Consider the following 23,094-nt stretch of genomic DNA (forward strand, 5'->3'; position numbering starts at 1 on the left):
CAACATTTTCAGGGGGAAAATTATATTTAAGGATGAGTCTTTCACATTTGTTAAAAATCATAACATACAGAAAATTCAGTTATATCATTTCACTCGCTTTACACTTAAACAATGCATACGCAATCACTATATAAGGCACAGGATTGGTTAAAGCATAACAAGCATAAATAAACAGAATATAGTATTAGCTAATTTTGCACAATAAAACATATAATAAGCTCTTATATAACCTCTTTCTCCTTTTTTGCATAACTTATGTAAGCTTTAAAGCAGCTATTATGCGCTTTTTTTGCACTGCTAATGCTAATTTTGCTTTTTCATCGAAATTGCTATTTCTATTTTACCTTGATTTTAAATGCATTTGTGAGAAAATAAATTGAGGATAGTAAAACAATTAAAAAAAAAAAATGTTTATTGTATTTAAGCAAAATATTTTTTTTCTTTATATACAGTAATTGTGTGTAGGTATATTATGTGTACAACCAGAACATTCTAAAATTGTTTACTGAAAATCTCATCCACCTCTTAGAAATAAACCCCCTTGTCATATTAAATGTTGTGATTCTCTGTGTTTAGAGAAGGATGCTTTAGACCAGGTCCGCCTTATTATTAGCCAATCAAAATCGTATAATTTTTGGAGGGAAAATGTTATCCTCCTCTGAAGCCTAAAATTTGCATATCCAGTATAAAAGTAGAATGTAATAGATATTAGAGGAGAAGAGAGAATAAGATCAGAGTAGATAAACGGAAAGATGATAAGGAAAATATTAAGGCTTGACTGGTAGTGGTAGAAAGATGTATTAAACGAATTACAAGGAATAAAAGTTCTAGTTGAGTTAAATATACTTTTTGTATGAGTTATCATTCAGTGACAGCAGTGTACGTCGCGTGGAAATTATATACGCCTGAGAAAGCTCGGAACCAACTAAAGATAAATTCACTACATGGTGGCAGCGGTGAAAATTTTTGTTTAAGATACATGATTTAAGTATCAAGAAGAAGAAGAAGAAGAAGAAGTGACAGTGCCTACTCTACGGGCCTGTTAAATCAGTAACCAAAAAGTTAAATGGTTACGAAGATCTGGATTCCTGACAGTTTTTATACCGTGCGTTGTTTGGATATTACAACGAAGAAGAAGTACTGTTGAGCTCTACAGACTTAAATTTAGAAATTCAAACAGAGTTAAAGATATGTCCATCAGGGAATGGCTGAATGAGCTCTCCCGTTATTTAAAATGTTGGATGAAATGTGCTAATGTAAAAGAAGATGATGCTGCAGGCATTATTGAAATGATTATAATGTAACAGGCACTTGATAAAATGCCTGAAGATCTGAGGCTTTATCTTAGAGATAAACAAGTAAATAAGAGCTATGATATGGCTATGATAGCCGATGATTATATAGCTAATAGAGGTGGCCGTGGCTATTGGAATGCCGTAAATTCTGAAAATAAGCCTACGTGTTATAAGGGCCAAGAAAATAGTAAACCTAAGAATAGTACGACTCAGAATAACCCTGGAGCTAGGCAGCAAGGATACAATAGGTATCGCGGAAGGGGAGGCAAATTCCATAACTATGGTAGAAATTTCCAACAGAGAGAACCTTCAAATGAATGGATTAATGGCCTATGCTTTAATTGTAAGGAGAAGGGACATAAAATAGGGGATTGTCCTAAGATGGTAGCAAAAGGAAAGACTAGTGACACTAAGAAGGGCCCGAATGTGAAAGATGGCTTAAGATGTGAAGGAATAAAATCAGATAGACCCCAAGTAGTTATGGATAGTGTAGAAAATAAAATGGAGAAGTGTACAATAACAGGAAAATTAGAAGGACAGGATATAACTATGCTTAGAGACTCGGGATGTACCCAGTCAGCTGTTAAGGAAAGTCTAGTGCCTAACAAATGTTATTTGCCAGGAAAATGGGTTACGTTAAAAGGTATAGGAGGCGATATTACCGTCCCCTTAGCTGAGGTAGCTATAGAAAGTAAGATAGTGACAGGAAAAGTGATTGTAGCCGTAATCGAAGGATTACAGAGGGACATGTTATTGGGTCATGATTTGGACCAGAATTGTGGGGAAACAATGGCTAAAGAAATGTTCGTCCTAACTAGGGAGCAAGCCAGAATAGAAAATGATGTTAGAATACAAGACGAAATGATATTGTTAGGGAAAGATAGTAACTTTAAGCCGATAGAAGAGCCGCCTAAAGAAAATAATGTACAATTGTTGAAAACAGTAGTAAATGACAACAAAGTAAATAAAACTAAGTGTTTAGATGATATGAATGGAACAGAAATGAATAATTTGTTTGACAAAAATGAGGATAAAGCTAAAGATAAAACAGTCAAACATAAAACTTATGAACAACAGCACAAGCTGAACCTAACTAAACAAGAACTGATCAAATTGCAAACTAAGGATGACTCACTCAAAGGAGTGTTTGACAGGGTAGTCCCTATAGAAGAAATAGGTCAGCATAGGGTATGTTTCTTTATGAGACAAGGTATATTGATGAGAAATTGGAGTAGTATTAAAGATAAGAATAACCAAGTGGAACAGATTGTATTACCCACTCAGTGTAGACAGGGTGTATTACACTTAGGTCATAATGTGCCATTTGCAGGTCACATGGGTGTTGAGAAAACTAAAAGTAGAGTCCTGAACCAATTCTATTGGCCAGGTATATTTAAAGATGTGGTAGTCTATTGTAAAGTCTGTAAGGAATGCCAAAAGGTAGATAAGGGTAAAAGTAAAAGGAAACATACTTTGATACCATTACCGATTATAAGTACACCATTTAAACGTATAGCGATAGACATTGTTGGACCCTTATCTAGAACAAGCCGTAATAACAAATATATGCTTACTATAATTGACTATGCTACGAGATATCCGGATGCTATCCCGTTACCCAATGTTAGAGCTGAAACAGTAGCCAGGGCTCTAATAGAAGTCTTTACTAGAGTAGGATTACCCGAAGAGATTGTACATGATCAAGGAACTAATTTCATGTCTTCAATTATGCAATCTATATGTAGTATGTTGGGGATTAATCAATTAAAGACTACAGTGTACCACCCCCAAAGCAATGGGCTTGTTGAAAGATTTCACGGTACATTGAAAAATATGATAAGGACACTTACAGTTAAGCAAAGAAAAAATTGGGATAACTACATACCCCCCTTTCTGTTTGCATACAGAGAAGTTCCTAGTAAAGCGACGGGCCATTCACCTTTTAAATTGCTTTATGGTAGAGAGGTGAGGGGACCCTTGAGTTTACTCAAAAGTAATTGGGTAGAAGATGAAGAAACATCTACTGTGTTATCAAATACATGTTAGACATAAGAGAAAAAATTGAGGAATTAATGAAAGATGCTAATGTAAACAAACTTGAACAACAAGAAATTATGTCCCACAATTATAACAAGAATGCTATTGATAGAGAATTTGTAGAAGGGGACAAAGTGTTGATATTCCTTCCAGTAGGAAATAGTAAGTTAGACAGTAAATGGCAAGGCCCCTTCACTGTTACAAAAAAGGTCAGTGATGTAAATTATGAAATATACATAGGAGGTAGAAGAAAAGAAAAACAAATTCTACATGTTAATATGTTAAAGAGATGGTATGATAAAGTAGAAATAAGTAAAGATGGTTATTATGTAGTAACAAATGTTCAGTCGATAGAAGAAGTAGACTTAAATGAAACAGTCCATGACAATGAGTTAGATAGTGAAATAGACATAGGATTGTCTTATCATCAATCACAAACATGGAGAGATGTTAACGTTAGTAGTAATTTAAATGATACACAAACTAAACAATTAACAGAATTGTTAAAGTACCAACAGAATGTATTTTCGGATGTACCAGGTAGAACTCACTTAGTGACACATGAAATTAGGACTAATGGTGAAATGCCTATAAGGCATAGGGCATATAGAACGCCCCAAGCATTAAAGGGTAAATTGAAAGAGGAATTAGATAGTATGTTGGCTATGGGTATAATAGAACCTACAGTTAGTGCCTATGCTGCACCTATTATTGCCCTGAAGAAAGGCCAGAATCAAATTAGAATGGTGACAGATTTTAGATCACTAAATAAGACTACACAATTTGACCCTTATGTTATGCCTCGCATAGACGAAATGTTGGATGAGGTATCATCCGCAATATACATAACTACATTAGATCTAACTAAAGGATTTTACCAGGTGCCTTTGGATCCTAAGATCAAAGACAAATCAGCATTTATTACACAATTTGGACAGTATTGTTACAATGTACTTCCATTTGGTATGCAAAATAGCTCTAGTACTTTCCAAAGATTAATGGATAAGGTATTACAAGGTACTGAGGGATATGCTAAGGCATATATAGATGACGTATGTAAGATGCATTTATAGTCAAACTTGGAAAGATCATATTTTTCATTTGAATGATGTATTAGAAAGATTAAGTAGTGCTGGATTGACAGCAAAGCCTTTGAAATGTAAAATTGCCTATGCACAGGTAGAATTTCTGGGGCATAAGATTGGTAATGGAGAAATTAGACCCATGATTGATAAGGTTGAGGCTGTGGAAAAGTTCCCCAGACCTTTGTCTAAGAAACAAGTCCGATCATTTCTCGGATTAACTGGCTATTACAGAAAATTTGTACAGAACTATGCCGATATTGCTAAGCCATTGATTGATTTAACTTTAAAGAGTAAAAGTAATACCGTTAAGTGGAATGAACAATGTGAAAATGCCTTTGTAACTTTAAAGAAACGACTTACTGATGATAATGTATTAAAAGCCCCAAATTTTGATAAGATGTTTATATTGCAAACCGATGCCTCAAATTATGGCATAGGTGCAGTGCTGAGCCAAATAGATGGTGAGGGTAATGATTATCCCATTGTGTACTTAAGTAGAAAGTTATCTGTACATGAGCAGAGATATTCTGTGCCAGAAAAAGAGTGCCTCTCTATTGTTTGGGCTATCAATAAACTTAAGTATTATCTGTATTATCTGACCACCAGGCATTGAGATGGATGGACTCAATGAAGGGTGCCAATGTTAGACTTATGAGATGGGCTCTGTTTTTACAAGGATATAAATTTAAAGTTATTTACAAGAAAGGATCATTAAATGGAAACGCAGATGGATTAAGCCGTGCATAAATATATTATAGAGGTGTTATTAGTAGATAGTTTAAAGTAAAATGGTTTTAAATGTTAAAATTTTTGGAAAGATTGACACAATCTTTTTCCCAAAAAGGGGAATGTCATATTAAATGTTGTGATTCTCTGTGTTTAGAGAAGGATGCTTTAGACCAGGTCCGCCTTATTATTAGCCAATCAAAATCGTATAATTTTTGGAGGGAAAATGTTATCCTCCTCTGAAGCCTAAAATTTGCATATCCAGTATAAAAGTAGAATGTAATAGATATTAGAGGAGAAGAGAGAATAAGATCAGAGTAGATAAACGGAAAGATGATAAGGAAAATATTAAGGCTTGACTGGTAGTGGTAGAAAGATGTATTAAACGAATTACAAGGAATAAAAGTTCTAGTTGAGTTAAATATACTTTTTGTATGAGTTATCATTCAGTGACAGCAGTGTACGTCGCGTGGAAATTATATACGCCTGAGAAAGCTCGGAACCAACTAAGATAAATTCACTACACCCCTTTTATGTAATAGAATAATCTAACCATTAACAAGTCACTAAACAATACATTACCCTTGATATAATGGTACAACCCACCATTAAAAAAAGATCTAGAAAACTAAGATATCTTAGGGGTTAGTTTTCTAGATTTTAGTTTTCTAGACACCCATCATCGGATCTAGAAAACTAAGACCTAAGATATCTTAGTTTTCTAGATCTAGAAAACTAAGATATCTTAGGTCACATAATAGTTATACACTTTGACTAACTTGTCATTTGGTGAAAAAAATTATCATTTAAATCGGTAAAATTTTCAAACGTTTTTTCGAAAAGCCATAATTATTGGTGGATCGTACAATTAAAGATGCAAAAATAATTATTTTAGAAAAATATATGCCATTTTATTGTATAATAATTATCCACTTTGACCAAAAAATTGATCAGTAAAATATTTATTTACCTGATTAAACTTTACCTTTAAAAAAATAAATAAAATAGTAAAATTTGTTGAATTTAACTAAACATTTTTTTTGTCACATATGTTCTGTTAATATGTTAATTATATTTGTTTGTTATTTGCTAATTATGCAAACTACGTTACGCTCGGTGAATTAATAAAACAGTTGAATTAAAAGAACCGTGTTGACGAGTCACACTTGTAATATGGTGTTAGAATAGTTGAAATTTAAGCCGCCTCCACCCTTCGATTTTGATGGTCCTAGTGTGTCTGCTGCTTGGAAAAGGTGGAAACAGAGATTTACATTCTTTCTGAAAGCGACTGGCAGTTCACGTAAAAGTGGTGAAATAAAGGTAGCAATTTTAATTACTACACTGGAAGGGCGTGGCTTAGATATTTACAACAACTTTACGTTCACTGATCTTGTAGGCGAACCGGGTCAGGAAGGTTATGTCCCAGCAGAGGACAATAATGATTTTGATACAGTAATGTCAAAGTATGATGAACACTGTAATAAACGGGACCCAATAATGGCGTTACGAGCGCAATATTGGCAATATGAACGACCCGAAGGTCAGGGTTTGGATGAGTTTGTGAATGACTTAAGAACAATGGCGGTGAATTGTAAATATATCCGCGCCCAGCTTAGCCCATGGTCTCATAGGAACCTTATGTGGAATCATCGGCTCCCGTTGATTTCTACGCATGAACTTTACACAAACAGGGCATCTTGACATCAAGTTCATACTTTATCAATTTGAGCAGCATTTGTTGTATTCTAGGACTAGCTTTATGGAGTGGTTTACGTGTGATTGTTTCGAGTGGTTTATGGTCAGTGTGAACTTCAACAGCTCGGCCATATACATATTGGTGGTATTTGTGTATAGAAAAGCAGATCGCCAACATCTCCTTCTCGATTTGTGAGTAATTAACTTCAGCTGATGTTAACGACCTAGAGGCAAACGCAACCGGATGACCCTCTTAAAGCAAACAGCTTCCGAGCCCTGTGGATGATGCATCACATTGGATAATGGTTGGTTTCTGTGGATCAAAGAAACTTAAGACTGGTTTGCTACTAATCAACGCCTTTAACTGCCTCAGGGATTCTGCTTGTTCTGGACCCCAAAACCATGCAACATCTTTCCTGAGAAATTCCCGGAGAGGCGCACTCACATTGGACATATTAGGTATGAATTGTGAGAGATAATTAAGCATCCCCATTATACGTTGTAAGTCAGATTTACATTGTGGGTCAGCCATTTCTTTGATAACTCTAACTTTTTCTTCGTCTGGTTTCTGTCCATCGGCACTCACCACGTTTCCCATGAACACCAATTCAGACTGTTTATACTTGAGCTTGCTTCCATTGAATTTGGCATTGTTCGCTCTGGCCGTATCCATCACCCTCTGTACTGTTGCATTATGCTCTGCTTCACTACCTGTAGCTATAATCATATCATCAGATATTATGTGTACGTTAGGTATATGACCAAATATTTGCTGGTTTCGTTTCTGTAACACCTCACTAGCACTGCAGATACCAAATGACATTCTTATAAAATTGTATCGTCCAAAGGGAGTATTGAATGTACATATATCTGCGCTAGCGTCAGTAAGAGGAACTTGCCAGTACGTATCTTTCTGGTCAAAGACAGTGAAAAGTGTTTTACCGGACAGGTGACTCACTACGTCCATACCGGTCGGTATCATATGATGTTCACGTCTAATGGCTTTGTTCAAATCACGTGGATCCAAACACAACCTCAAGGATCCGTCTCGTTTCTCCACTATCACTAGGCTGTTGACCCAATCTGTTGGTTTGTTGGTCCGCTTAATCACGCCCCTCTTCTCCATATCGTCAAGTTTCTCTTTCAGCTTGGTATGCAGAGTAAGTGGCGCCCTGCGGGGTGGATGGACTACTGGAGAAACATCACTTTTCAACTTGATGTCATAAGGATCTTGATATTTACCTAAACCTGTAAATACATCACGATTCTCTCGATGCAAAGAATCTTTATTTAGTGCATGTACATATTTATTATTTATCACATTATCACTATACATCATATTATTACCACGTTTGATCAGACCAAGCTCCCTACATGCTTTCAACCCAAGTATGGGTGGACCATCAACATTAGTAATAAAGAAGTCATAATCATTTTGGATGTTAGCAACTTTTAAATTTAGAGTAACTTTACCAATATGTTTTACAATTTCAACACTATAACTATATAGGTTAGTTTTAGAATGATATACTTTAATGTTCTTATGTCCTGCTAACTTTCTAAATGTTTCCAGTGGTATGCAGTTAACACCTGCTCCTGTGTCAAGCTTCATCTTTACCAAATTACCTCCCACAAACACATCATAGAACCAAGCGTTCTTGTCACTGTTATCTCTTAGAGTGTCAATATAAAAGTACTCATTTTTATCTTCAACAGTTAAAGTGTCAATGTATAAGTCATTAGGATTACTTACACCTTCGGCAACAATATACTGTTCATCCATTGTATGTACAGCTCTTCCACGTCCACGACCGCGTCCTCGGGAAAAACGTTTGGTGCACACAGATTGAAAATGATTCAAACCCTTACACCCGTAGCATGTTTTACCATAAGCTGGACACTGACGAGGTAGATGTGAAGAACCGCACCTGCTACATTTAATTTTGGCTGCATCTGTAAAATGAAGATCCTGTTGACCACTAACCCTTGGCGTATGTTTATGTGATTTGGTTCTTCTCAATGCATGAACCTTCAGCTTATAATAACTCGCAACACCGGCCATTTCAAGCTCGCGTCTAGAACTCTCAAAAGTTCTCATTCGGTGTATCACAGTATCAAGTGTAGCGTTGCCATCATCGCCCATAACTTTCATTTTCATCCCTGGATTTGTTACACTGAAGAAAAGCTTATCACGAATCGTACCGTCTTGATCCACAAATTTACATTCGCTGGCAGAGATCATCTTATTTTAGTTGACTATTTTTCCAAATACCCTGAAGTAGTTAATTACACTCACTAGCAAAATGGCTGGAGAAATCATCAAAAAATTGAAATCTATATTCTCAAGACATGGCATCCCTGAAACATTAATGACTGATAACATGCCGTTCGCCAGCTACGAGTTCAAACAGTTTGCTAACCAGTGGGGGTTCGATTTAGTGACGTCCAGTCTGACATATGCCAGAAGTAATGGGCAAGTTGAACGTTTCGTCCAAACCATTAAGCAACTCATGAGGAAGTCCGTTGATGAGGGAAGTGATTTTCATCTTGCTCTACTAGACTATCGTGATTCACCAATTGCAGGGTTGAATTGTTCTCCTGCTCAGTTGTTGATGAGCAGAAAGTTAAGGTCAACACTTCCAGTCACACATACATTGCTGCAACCACAAGTTATTGTCGGAGCTAGAGATTGCCTTCAGTCACGTCAACAATCTATGAAAAATATTATGATCGTGGTACACGTGTATTGACGAAATTAAGAAAAGGGGACAACGTGAGAATATTGAAAGGACGGCAATGGAAACCTGCTGTTGTGGCTAAGGAACATAAGCTACCCCGTTCATATGTAGTGATGACCGAAGATGGAACGTCGTACAGACGGAATCGACAACATTTATTAAACACTCAACAACCGGATACTTTGCAGAAGGGTGTACCAACTTTGCAGAAGGTACCGGAAGCACCACCCTTACGTAGAAGTGATCGTGTTAGTCGTCCACCGGATCGATTGGATTATAAATAAATGTATCAATAATTAACTTCATTTTATGTTTATTTTGCAGATATTATGTTTATTTTCAAACCATCCTATAATAATGTATGAAACATATGAATGTGATCTAAGAAACAATTTGAAACATATGAATGTGATCTAAGAAACAATTTATGTTTAAAGAAAAGTAATATTATTTATTATGAGAAATGTGATATCGTGTCTAATTTACTTTTGATATTAATTTAAAAAAAAATAAACTTTAGAAATTTATTTTGTTAGAAAAGGAAAGATGTCACATATGTTCTGTTAATATGCTAATTATATTTGTTTGTTATTTGCTAATTATGCAAACTACGTTACGCTCGGTGAATTAATAAAACAGTAATTGAATTAAAAGAACCGTGTTGACGAGTCACACTTGTAATAGAATAATATTTTTTATGTAATAGAATAATCTAACCATTAACAAGTCACTAAACATACATTTTATTTCATATACGTTCGCTGTAAACTGAGATCCCGACGCGCACGCGCACCCTCATATCGGCGCCATCGTTTGGAGACGGCGTGCACCCGAACGATCATGGAACGAAAATCACTTGCAATACAAGAAGATGTGCTGGAGATTTCTGCTGGAAATATAACATTTGCAGCTACAACTCCACTTGTACAGCATACGGTGGCTAAGCCCACCAAAAAAGGCCAGGAAGGCGGGGTCTAGCTGTACTATTACTAGGCCTCCTAAAGAAGGTAATACGCATAGCAACAGCGATGCCGTTGCTATCGCCGGGCAATCATGCACTAACGTGCTGCAGCCTAATCAACAGGTCGGAGTAGGCCTGAACTATGAGGCTAGGGTTGAAAACCTTGAGCGGTTGGTTGAGCAGCAGGTTAAAGAGACGAAGGCTGCTCAACAAATAAATGAGTCAACGCACGACCTTTTATCTCAGTTGATGACACAAATGTCATCACAATGTCACAACAATGAATATGATGACATTGACAGTAGCTCGGTGGTTAGCCTCACGAGTAACATTTACGATAGGCATCATCAGTACGAACGTGATGTGTCTGACCTGGAGGAGGGGGAAGTAACAGGTACACAACTATCCAAGAAGGATGAAAATCCTGAGCGGCCAGCCACTAATAGTAATAGTAAGGTCAAAGGCCCCCTTCCTCCGGGTTTTGCAGCAAGATTTGCTGTTTCTAACGAATTGGCACCAGCAGTCAGCCAAGAGTTGGCTGACACGCTAACATAATACTTATTGCACTCGCATATGAGTGAGAGTGTAATGACCGAGCTGATCAAAAGCTATCCTATACCGGAAAATCTAGAGGCCCTAATGGTGCCAAAGGTCAATCCAACTATTTGGGATTCAATTACACCAAGGGCACGGTCTAACGATCTAAAATTTCAAAAGGTACAAAAACCTTTGATAAAGGGAATTACCGCCCTTGCTAAATTAGTTGATGGAAATGAGTCATCGGAGATAGCACAGGACACAATCGGCCTACTTGCCAATGCGAACTTCGAGTTACTTGCACTTCGTTAGGAGATGTTGAAACCGGAAATAAATGCCAAATATACTCATTTATGTAAACCCAGCATTAAGCCTACAGAGTATTTATTTGGTGACCTGAGTACTACAGTTAAAAGACTGGATGAGGAAAGAAAGGCTACGGCAGGCTTATTTAATTTTAAGTCGTACCAACCAAAGACCAGGTCCAACAACTACAGATACCAGCCATACAATAGAAATGGCAAACCCTTTTTAGGTCAAACCCGGCGACACAAATGGTCAACAAACAACTACAACCAGACCACATTTTATCAGGGGAAAAAGGACCTAAAACAACAGCCGAAGAGGTATGAGTCGATTGATAATACAGTATAAGTATTTCTCCTAACAATAAGGTTAACAAACATAATAACCTTGACATAGTAGGAGGTCGACTCAGGTCATATATACATAGGTGGAAAAAATATACTTCGGATCCATACATCCTAAATGCGGTTTCAGGATATAAAATAGAGTTTGATAAAGCCATACCCTACCACCTAAAAGGAAAAATACCTCATCCATACAAACTCAGCAGCATGGATATGGAGGCTATTGATGATCAAATAGTTAAATTGATATCAAAAGGGGTGGTCAAACCAGCCATGTTTGAACATGACCAGTTTGTATCAAATATTTTTACAAGGCCAAAGAAAAATGGAGGGTTCAGAATGATATTAGACCTCTCTAAATTAAATGAATATGTGACATACAAACATTTCAAAATGGAAATGTTTGGAAATGCATTGACACTAATTTCACCAGGTGTATATATGACGTCAGTCGACCTCAAAGATGCATATTTTACTGTACCCATAGCAGAGTCGGATACTAAATATTTAAAATTTGTTTGGAAAGACAACCTGTATAAGTTTGTCGCATTGCCTAATGGGCTTAGCTCAGGGCCTAGACTTTTCACGAAATTATTGAAGCCCCCAATTGCGTTTTTGCGCAGCAGAGGGCATATTCTGTTGGTTTACATTGATGACATTTTGTGTATAAACCAGTCAGAAGACTTGGCCGGCGGTACCGCCAGGGAAACTAGTGAACTTCTAGCCTCATTGGGTTTTATCATTAATAGAGAAAAATCAGTAATGAATCCTACGCAGATCATAACCTTCTTGGGATTTGAAATAAATTCTATAAGTATGACGGTTTCCCTTCCATATCACAAGAAGGAGGAAATTAGAGTTCAAAGTAAACACATACTTACATTAAGTCATACTACCATTAGGAAAGTTGCGCAATTTTTAGGCAAAATTATAGCAACACTACCTGCTGTAGAGTATGGAAAGCTTCATTATAGGGCACTAGAGAAGGAGAAAATACTAGCTCTAAAACTAAATAAAGGCCATTACGATAGGCCTATTAGTATTTCCGTCAATGGACGGGACGATATTCTTTGGTGGCAAAATAATGTCAAAGACGCATATAAATTGATATATCATGGGTACCCCGACCTAACAATTGAGACAGACGCTAGTGGTCTAGGCTGGGGTGCCACTGATGGACATACCCACACTGGGGGAAGGTGGATAAACAAAGACCTAGACATTGCATATGCTACAGGGGCACTAAATATTAATTACTTAGAATTGCTGGCTGCTTTTTTCGGCCTTAAAGCATTGTCCCGTGAGAGAAAAGCTAAGCACATAAGGTTGAAGGTTGATAATACCACGGCAGTAGCTTACATAAACAACATGGGCGGCGCAAAATCAATTGCGTGCAATAAGATTTCAAAAGCCATCTGGTCTTGGTGCATTGAGAACAATTTTTGGATAAGTGCAGAATACATCCCAGGAAGAGATAATATAATAGCTGATGCAAAGTCTCGTCAGTTTAAAGATGAGACAGAATGGATGCTTAACAAAGAATTGTTTATAAAAATCACTAAAACATTCGGCGAACTAGATATAGACCTATTCGCTTCTAGGCACAATGCACAGCTTCCGAAATATATATCATGGAAACCGGACCCATATTCAATTGGTATCGACGCATTTCTACAAAATTGGTCCTCTGCCAAGCTCTATGCTTTTCCGCCGTTCTGCCTTATAGGTAGGTGTTTGCAAAAAATATTGACAGATAATGCCATAGTTATCATGGTGGTCCCAAACTGGCCAACACAGTATTGGTATCCTAAATTACTATCAATGATGGTTGGAGAACCACTGAGGTTTAAGAATACCAAACATGCCTTAACATTACATGGTTCAGATGATTGTCATCCTCTTTATAACAGACTTAACCTTTTTGCCTGCAGGCTATCAGGGCGGAACTCTACAACAAAGGAATAAGCAATACTGCAGCAGACGTCATTCTGCAATCCCGGAGACGGTCAACGTGGAAGCAATATAACTCACAGCTAACAAAATTTATAGACTTTTGTGAAATCAGAGGAATCACATGGCAACAGCTAAACACCGGTCACGTCCTCGATTTCTTGATAAAGCTGAAGGACGAGGGCTTAGGCTACAGTACTATAAGTACGGCGAAAAGCGCAATTGTAAACTTTCTCGAAATCTTAGATATAAACATGAAGGAGTCTATTGAACTGAAACGATTTATGAAAGGGTTATTCAATTTTAACCCACCGACTCCAAAATATGCACAAATTTGGGATGTTCGCTTAGTTACAGACTATCTGAGGCGAACAATTAACGACGATACATTATCGCTTAAAGAATTTACCATAAAAGTAGCATTGTTATTAGCATTATTGTCCTCAAGTAGGCTTCAGACCTTATATAATTTCAAATTTTCAAATATGAATATCGAGAATGAAGCAATCACCTTTTACATTTGTACATTACTAAAAACTAGCAGACCAAACAATACAGGTCAACTGGTGGTTTTCCACAAAAGTGAAGACCCTGCCCTATGTCCGGTCAGAACAATTCTAAAGTACAGGGAAAAAACTAGTAATTTAAGGGAAAATAAGGACAGATTTTTTATATGTCATAAGAAACCGTATGCCGAGGCATCAAAAGACACAATTGCTCGATGGATAAGGACAGGTTTATCAGAAGCAGGAGTAGATACAACAAAATTTAAAGCCCATTCGGTCCGAGCGGCTGCATCTTCATCAGCAAAATTAAGGAATGTCCCGGTTGACTTAATAATGAAAACAGCTGGGTGGAGAAACGAACATACACTAAACAGATATTATAATAAGCCTATAAAATTGGTAGAAAATCCGTCATTTCAACAGGCACTGTTGAGAAAAGTTGATTCATCAACTCATTAATATGGGTTGTGTTTGTTGTTGGCTACTACAAATAGCCCCTGTTTGCATTTTGAACCAGTTTAATATTGTTGTTTAGTTTTCTAATTGATGTTTTTAGGGTGAGAATCTTAAACGTTGGACTAGTGATTATAAGCAAAATAAATGCTTTATTATTAATACAACACGATAGTTGTCATATTTAAGTTGCCCGTTAGGGCAAACATCCTTATGAATGAATGTAGACTTTTGGAAATAAAGTTGTTTTATTGAAACTAACATTTCCGTCAATTATTTGGTTTACAGTTCAAACATGTTTCCACCAGAGTTGGCTTTAAACATCTCAGTTTACAGCGAACGTATATGAAATAAAATAGGAAGATTAAACGAGACTTACCTGTAAGTTGAAGTTTGATCACTATTTTATGAATATGTGAGTGAGGTGTAAACTGCCCGCCTCAACCCACCCCAAGTAAAACAATTATTATTATAGAACAATGCAGGTTATCATATATATACTTATCGCTGCAAATTATTACTCTGGACATGTTTGATTGAAAGTATGAGGGTGCGCGTGCGCGTCGGGATCTCAGTTTACACCTCACTCACATATTCATAAAATAGTGATCAAACTTCAACTTACAGGTAAGTCTCGTTTAATCTTCCTATTACCCTTGATATAATGGCACAACCCACCATTAAAAAAAAGATCTAGAAAACTAAGATATCTTAGGGGTTAGTTTTCTAGATTTTAGTTTTCTAGACACCCATCATCGGATTTAGAAAACTAAGACCTAAGATATCTTAGTTTTCTAGATCTAGAAACTAAGATATCTTAGGGGTTAGTTTTCTAGATTTTAGTTTTCTAGACACCCAGCATCGGATCTAGAAAACTAAGACCTAAGATATCTTAGTTTTCTAGATCTAGAAAACTAAGATATCTTAGGTCACATAATAGTTATACACTTTGACTAACTTGTCATTTTGTGAAAAAAATTATCCTTTAAATCGGTAAAATTTTCAAACGTTTTTTCGAAAAGCCATAATTATTGGTGGATCGTACAATTAAAGATGCAAAAATAATTATTTTAGAAAAATATATGCCATTTTATTGTATAATAATTATCCACTTTGACCAAAAAATTGATCAGTAAAATATTTATTTACCTGATTAAACTTTACCTTTAAAAAAATAAATAAAATAGTAAAATTCGTTGAATTTAACTAAACATTTTTTTTTTCAATTTCTAAGTGATATAATGTTTTTCCTACGGAAATACAAACTAACCAGCCTGTTATTGGCGATGATTCGCTGTTGGTCTGGAATGAAATCAAGAATAAACTTTATCAAAACAGCAAAATAACCTATTCAAAATAAGAAATAATCATGTATGTTTTGGAGGGACATTAAATCTTTAAGTATTACGATAAAAAATAGTAGAATGTTTTTATTGATAATAAATGATGGATTTTAATTTTGATGATAGTTTTGGTTGTTTAGTATTGGCTTTAAAATAAATGTAAGTTTTTAGTGTAAGCCTACAGTCTGGGTAAATTACTTAATAAATGTATTGATTTACCCGCACAATGGTAACGTCAAAGGTGATATTAAGCAGATAATGGTAAGAAGGTATAATAAAGGTACACAGCGAGGAGTACATTAGTGTCAATGTGAGATTTCTGTTTAAATAAAACAAGAGTTAACTAGTCTTATGATTTTTTTTATGATTACAATTCACTGGGATAATGCAATATACATGTTTATATACTTCAAGACAGAAAGGACAAACCAGCTAATTTGAGAAAACAAATGGTTACCGTTTATTAAAGACACTATAAGATTTACGTTTTTTTTATACCTAATTTAAAGTCACACACTACATTTATGTAAAAGTAAATACCATATGGACCTATTGCGATAATTTGTTTCGTCTTTAAGTTTAAACGGTAAAAAATGTAAAATATAAGTCGATTCTAATCATTTTAGCGGCCCGCTATAAATCCCAACGTGCGTCGCGCGCGGATTGATATTTTCATATTGTAATGTGATGCACCAACTTCGATCGATCGCGTGAAAGGGTAAACAATAAACAAATAAAAGAACCGTAACTTTCAGCTAAAAACTAGATCTTGCCCAATTTGTATTCTGCCAAAAAAGGAAATTATTTTAGCAACGCGACAGCATCAGGGTAGGCATAATAGCTAGTATACGATGTTCATACGTTACCGCTTTTTACAAGCTAGGCCTACAAAACTAAGCCCAACTAAGCTCATTAGGGTTGGTGAGTACCCTGCCGAAATACACAAATTGAGGGTGCTGCTTTGCCAAAATACGCAAATCATGCCAAAATACGCAAATTGAGGGCGATATGCTTTGCCAAAATACACAAATCATGCCAAAATACGCAATTCTGCTTTGTCAAAATTAGCATGATACCTGGTATAAGTAATCAAATACAACGGCAAGACCCGTGTAAGCGCAAAAAATGCGCACGGATGGAAATACCTTTAAAACACCAACACCAAATTTCAGAGCGTCCGTGACACTAGTAATGGTTATGGATAGAGCGGCCTCAGATATGGCTTCCCCTATACGTTCTTCAACTTTCCACCTAATATTCGTCTTTCTCCGTGATGCTAGCATGATAAACATTATCATCCACGCCAATACCTATAAATAGAAATACCAGTTTAATGTTAACAAATAGTGTGGCTTATTGTATATGATCTGTGCACTTGCACTCAAAATGAGAATAGGTTTAATTGTACTGTATTTAGAATAACTTCTAATTTCCTGACACCTGTTTTTATTACGGGAATTGACAACAGAATGCTGGATTCACTTTGCCAAGAATTGCCTGCGACAAATTCATACTATAGTTGCGGTTACAGTACCAAGTACATCTTTCTCGGTTTATGTTTAGGGGTGTTGAACTGATCGTGTCACAACCAAACATAAACATTTAACATAATAGAGCTTATAGTATCCTGTTGTTAGATTACCTTGTTCGGAAAAATAAGAGGCTCTCACGCATAATATTATTAGTATGTTTATTAGGGATTCTTCAATTTGCGAAGACCGACAACAACAATTCATTGTGCGCATGTGGAGATATTGTAACATGTGTCATCGTTTTCCACATTGACGCATGTTTAGGTCTAAATGACGACTGACAACATATCGATTGACCTGACCTAGATTGGTCGACGGTTGTCGGAAATCGAAAGCTTCTTCATTTCGGCCACTCAATGCAGAATTCACACAAATTGTGGCGAACCAACAAGAAAAATTATTGTTGTTTTTAGCCGCTATAAATCTATAAATCTTGTAATGTGTGATTTCCAGAAATCTATGCCAGAAGATAAAGATATTAAATAAAAAATGCAATTTACTTACTTAGAATGAGAATTGGCGTGGTGGCAACAATATCAATGAACGGTACTCGTGCAATACACGAGAAAACCAAACTCCGATACTACTGCAAAGCCCGCAGACACAACACCCATCAATGCCAACCATAGTTTACCAATTAATCAATGTCCCATTAGATAGGTGGTAAACTCCCGAACATCAGGGTGTGTCATGTGTCATCACAATTTTTTGTGAAGCAGTTCGCCCCTACTCGTGCACTACTACTTTAGAGTGCACACGAATAAAACGTGTAAACATTTTGTGCGAGTGTTGCCAAAGTGCGAGTCAACGAGGCACGCAATGCACGCAATCCACGACGGTAATTCAACGGAAAAAATACCAACAAGTGCAAGCCATCCAATAATAAGCCTTCGTTAATATTTGTGTACAATTCATGAACATTTATGAAATGAATGAATTATGTTAACAATTTCGAATATCCAGATGCGACTTCGATGTTTACAGTTAGTTTTAGGTGGTGCCTGGTCACTGTCTAAGAAGGCTAGCTAGCCTAGCTAGGCCCTATAGTATACTGTAGCCCCCCGCCGGAGTAGAGACGGCTATTCGCTGTAGTACGGTCTAGGCCTAGCAGTCTTCTTTATCAAGAATACAGTAGATTACAGATATTTTATATCTTGTGAAATGTATTTTTTCCAACAAAATATCATCTAGTAGAAAGCCCTATATTATATTAGGGGCTAGACTAGGCCTAGATTTAATTTAATGTTTTATGGTGCCTCGCACTTTTGGTACAATAGTGCAGTTACACTTCGTACTGACTCGCTTGAATTGCAATTAACATGGTCACGTGGGCCGTTGACTCTACTGACTCCAATGAATCCATGGCTTGCAGTTTGTCAATACCCATTTTGTGCCTTTTGTTGGACTATTTCTATAGATGTTTATAGTTCAGCCCCAATTATTATAGGAATACAACAGCAAAATTCTATTAAACTGTTTCTTCCTGATATTCCATACAATTCGTCTACTAAGAATAGATATGGTGTTTTGTTTCAAATAATTGTACTTCCGATCATCTTTTATTACATTGTCTAATAAATTAAATGTAAATACGTATATTTTGAACAATTTAAGACCAATTTCTACGACTAGTACTTAAATAGATATGAATACGCAAAGAAAAATGGGGGTCATGAAACGGTATTTTCGATCATTTTCACTAACATTTTGAATACTGAATATAAATGTCTGTATGAATATTTGAAACCAATATTTTTTTGCTGTGACAAGTGGTTGTCGAGATTTAACATGGTGTTTGTGTTTGTCCATATAACATTTCATTCTGACCTTTTAAAACATTTTTCAACATGTGTAAATAATAAGAAACAAATGTATATGTTAAAAAACGTGAGACCAAATTGAAATCTGTAATGACCAGTAGTTACGAAGATAAATACAAACGGTCAGAAATGGCATTTCCGGTCATTTTTTTTCTCTAAAATATCATATTTTTATGTATCCTTTTTTATCAACCAATAGCTAAAATACTCTGTACAACACTATGATAAAATAACTTTACAGATTTGTTATCCACTTTCATTGCAACAAGACACGCTGTTAGTCTTTGGTAATAGTAATATGAGTAGTTTGCTGTAATTTCGCCTTTATCTACAGATATTATTGGAACATAGTAAAGATATGTGCAACCTGTTGCTGAACCCATCTGTTTCCGTTTCCTTTGTTATCTATCATAATTCTATCCTCATCGTTAATCTCAATTCTTTTATTTGTAGCCATCCATGAAAGTCATTTTTATTTCAATATGTTTTTTAATTCATTAAAGGCCCCTAAAAAAGAATTTTGATGGCACGATTGAGTCACACCAAAAGGTGATGTACACTTTTAGAGTCATAGTGGTATCATTAAATTACCCTTGTTCGGACACGTTCAAGTTGGTTGATTCAGGAAATAGGGAATTGTTGTTAAAATAGTCGCGCAATTCAGTGGTGTCACGAAACATAAGACCACGAAAGCTAAGACCCCCTAAGACCTAAGAACACGAAAGCTAAGACCCAAGACTACAAATATTTATCTTTCGCACCTGCCTTGTATTTTAACTCCAACATTTATTCTAAATACCACACCTTAAAATTAGCACTTTTATGAAAAAGAATCACATAAAAAGTAACAAATACATTTTTAAATTGATGATTTTTCAGACGTTTTTCTCGCACACATAGGCTACTGTTTGCGAATTTTGCATGACTAGCCTAGGCCTACCCCTTGTTCAATATTTTTTGTTTTTAAGGAACGTCGAAAGATAAAAAATTATATAGAGGGCGGAAAACTCTGTGTGGAGTCCATCTATTTTAACGCATTTTTTTGTGAAAATCAGTACGAAGGAATAAATACTCGAAAATAAATTTTAATTTCTGTTTTTATACTTGTACTATTATTGTTGCTCTTTTGGCGCTCCATAGAAACAAAAACATTGAGCATTGGGGAGGAGTTACAGTATACAATACAAAAAAACACGTCTGTAAAATCATCAATTTAAAGAATTTATTTATTTGTTTGTATGTGTTTCTCCTTCTTAAAGTACTTATATAAGTCCTAATTTTAAAAATAAAGTTAGTTAACAAATTTGGAGTCAAAATACAAGGCAGGTGCGAAAGAAAAACATCCTCCGAACCAACACAATGGAGTAAATATATACCAACAAACAACCCGTCAAGTTCGTTTGTTGTAAAGAAAAAAAAAATTACTCAACGGGCGAAAAAGTTTTATGTTTTGCGGTAGTATTTAATTATATTTATGGTAATAAATGAAACCTACTATGTTTAAAATTAAATAAAAGAGGTTCTCTTTGTTGGTGTAGAAGAAGAAGGTCGTCATAGATGTGTGACAGCTCGTATGCTCCTTCGTCTCTGTTCATGGTGTGTTTCTTTCTTCCGATCCAAATGGCCTCTTTAATAGTGCGTTGTACTCTGGCTGACTCCTTGTCTAAGATCTTTGTATTGTCCCAATCTCTATCTCAATCTATTGAACTTACTAACCCGCTAACTAAATTATTTAATACGTGTCTCAATGAGGGACATTTTCCACGTCAGTGGAAAACTGCTACAATAGTTCCAGTTCCAAACAAAACAAGATTCGCTCCTTTGATGATCTTCGTCCAATATCATTGACGCCGGTCTTTGCTAAGATTTTTGAGGCATTTATTGCCAAATGGATTATTGAGGATATTGATAATAAATTAGACACTAAACAGTATGGTAATACTAAAGGTTCATCTACTATACATTATCTAGTGGATATGTTAAATTATGTTTATGAAAGTCTTGACAAGCCCAAACAGTTGATTGAACTCTGTACAATTTATTTTACTAAGGCTTTTGATAGAGTTAATCATGCAATTATTGTAGATAAATTAATTAAACTTGGAGTTAGGTCATCCATTGTTTCCATTGTCTGCAGCTTTCTGTGTGAAAGAACTCATACTACCAAACTTGGCACACACATTTCTTCCACCAAACCAATATCTTGTGGAGTACTACAGGGAACCAAACTGGGACCCATACTATTCTTTGAGTTTATTATTTACCTTTATTTCATATAATTTCTTTCTTATCAATTGCGGCTGAATTGTCTTGAATGTACTGAAAAAGTCAATAATAATTGCACTTACATTATTAATAATTATTCATTTTGGATTTCTTTCAAGATGTTCTATTATACCTACGTTGTGCAGGTAGTATGTCGCATCATCTTCTACACCCTCGTCTTTCTATACGCAAATTGTTTCACTTTTATATATTTTTAATTCAATAACGTATTTAACAATTTTAATTTTAAAAACGTTCCAAGCAATTCATAGTCGTATAGAGTAATCAAAGACGACAGTCATTGCAACAAGACACTTTGCTAATCTTAAATAATAGAGTAATATGAGCAGTTTTCCATATTGCTGGTGTTTCACATTTATCATCAGATAATTGAAACAATAGAGTGACGAGATGCAAGTTGGTGGCCACGTGTTTTCAACAGCTTGTTTCTGACTCAATCTGGTCCTTTGCCTCATTTATCTTTACCTTAGAAATAATCTCCTAACATTACATTAATCTATCATAATTCGTTTTTCATCTTTTATCTTTATAAGTAATCTTACTTTTAATTTGTATTAGATCAGACCTGAAATCAAGTCCAACAAATTTGCAGTAGATTTAATTTTGTGGGAGTAACCAACTTGTAATTTGTATTTATTATACATTATACTTTCTTAATGAACAATATAATATTTAAACAAGAAACACGTTGCAAATATTCTAAAACAACAAATTTATAAATGTTATAAAATAAAGTATTATTATTGTACAATTAAAGTAGTATTTTTGTATAGTGTTTTTGTTTACATGGTTTATCTTGTAATTGTGTTCAAATAGACATTTTAAAAAGATGATACCAATCTATATCTCCACTTAGTAATAGGCCTACAACTCGATGCCTGGGATACTATGTTCAAATTATTAATTTATAATATATTTTTTATATTTTCTTCCAATCCTTCTAAATAAAAAAGGTTTAAAAACATGGCTAATAATTAAATGTCTGTACGAATCAATCTTTGGCATGATTGTATAACATTTCCGCTGTGGGTGTTGATATCGTATTTCGTAACAGTAAAAAGAAAATAATCTCAAACTTTTGGAATTTTCCGATTTGTTTTACCAAAAATTATGCTTCGTTATTTCATTAGTCAAGATCACCTCTCTAGTCACGATATGGCAATTAAAAGCGTGATAGAAATTTAGCTTGTTTGATTGGTCACGATCGCATTTTGTATTGGTTCTGGCGAATGACGCAAACATTACTCAACATTACAAAAATATCTGTTGTTTAACTTTGTAATTATTTAGAAGAAAATTTGTCCAAAAGAAGACCATGGTAAGTTTATAATATTTGTTTTTGAGTTTACTAACTATTTAATATTTACTACCAGGTAAGGTGCAATAGGGCCAAGTAAAGCTTGGTTCCCTTTATATACGTAAGCACATTACAAGTTATTTGAACAATCACCAGCAGCAATTTGTTTTTCTAACTGTCGCG

The sequence above is a fragment of the Antedon mediterranea genome, chromosome 11 (assembly GCF_964355755.1).
Source record: "Antedon mediterranea chromosome 11, ecAntMedi1.1, whole genome shotgun sequence".
In the NCBI taxonomy this organism is placed as follows: Eukaryota; Metazoa; Echinodermata; class Crinoidea; order Comatulida; family Antedonidae; genus Antedon; species Antedon mediterranea.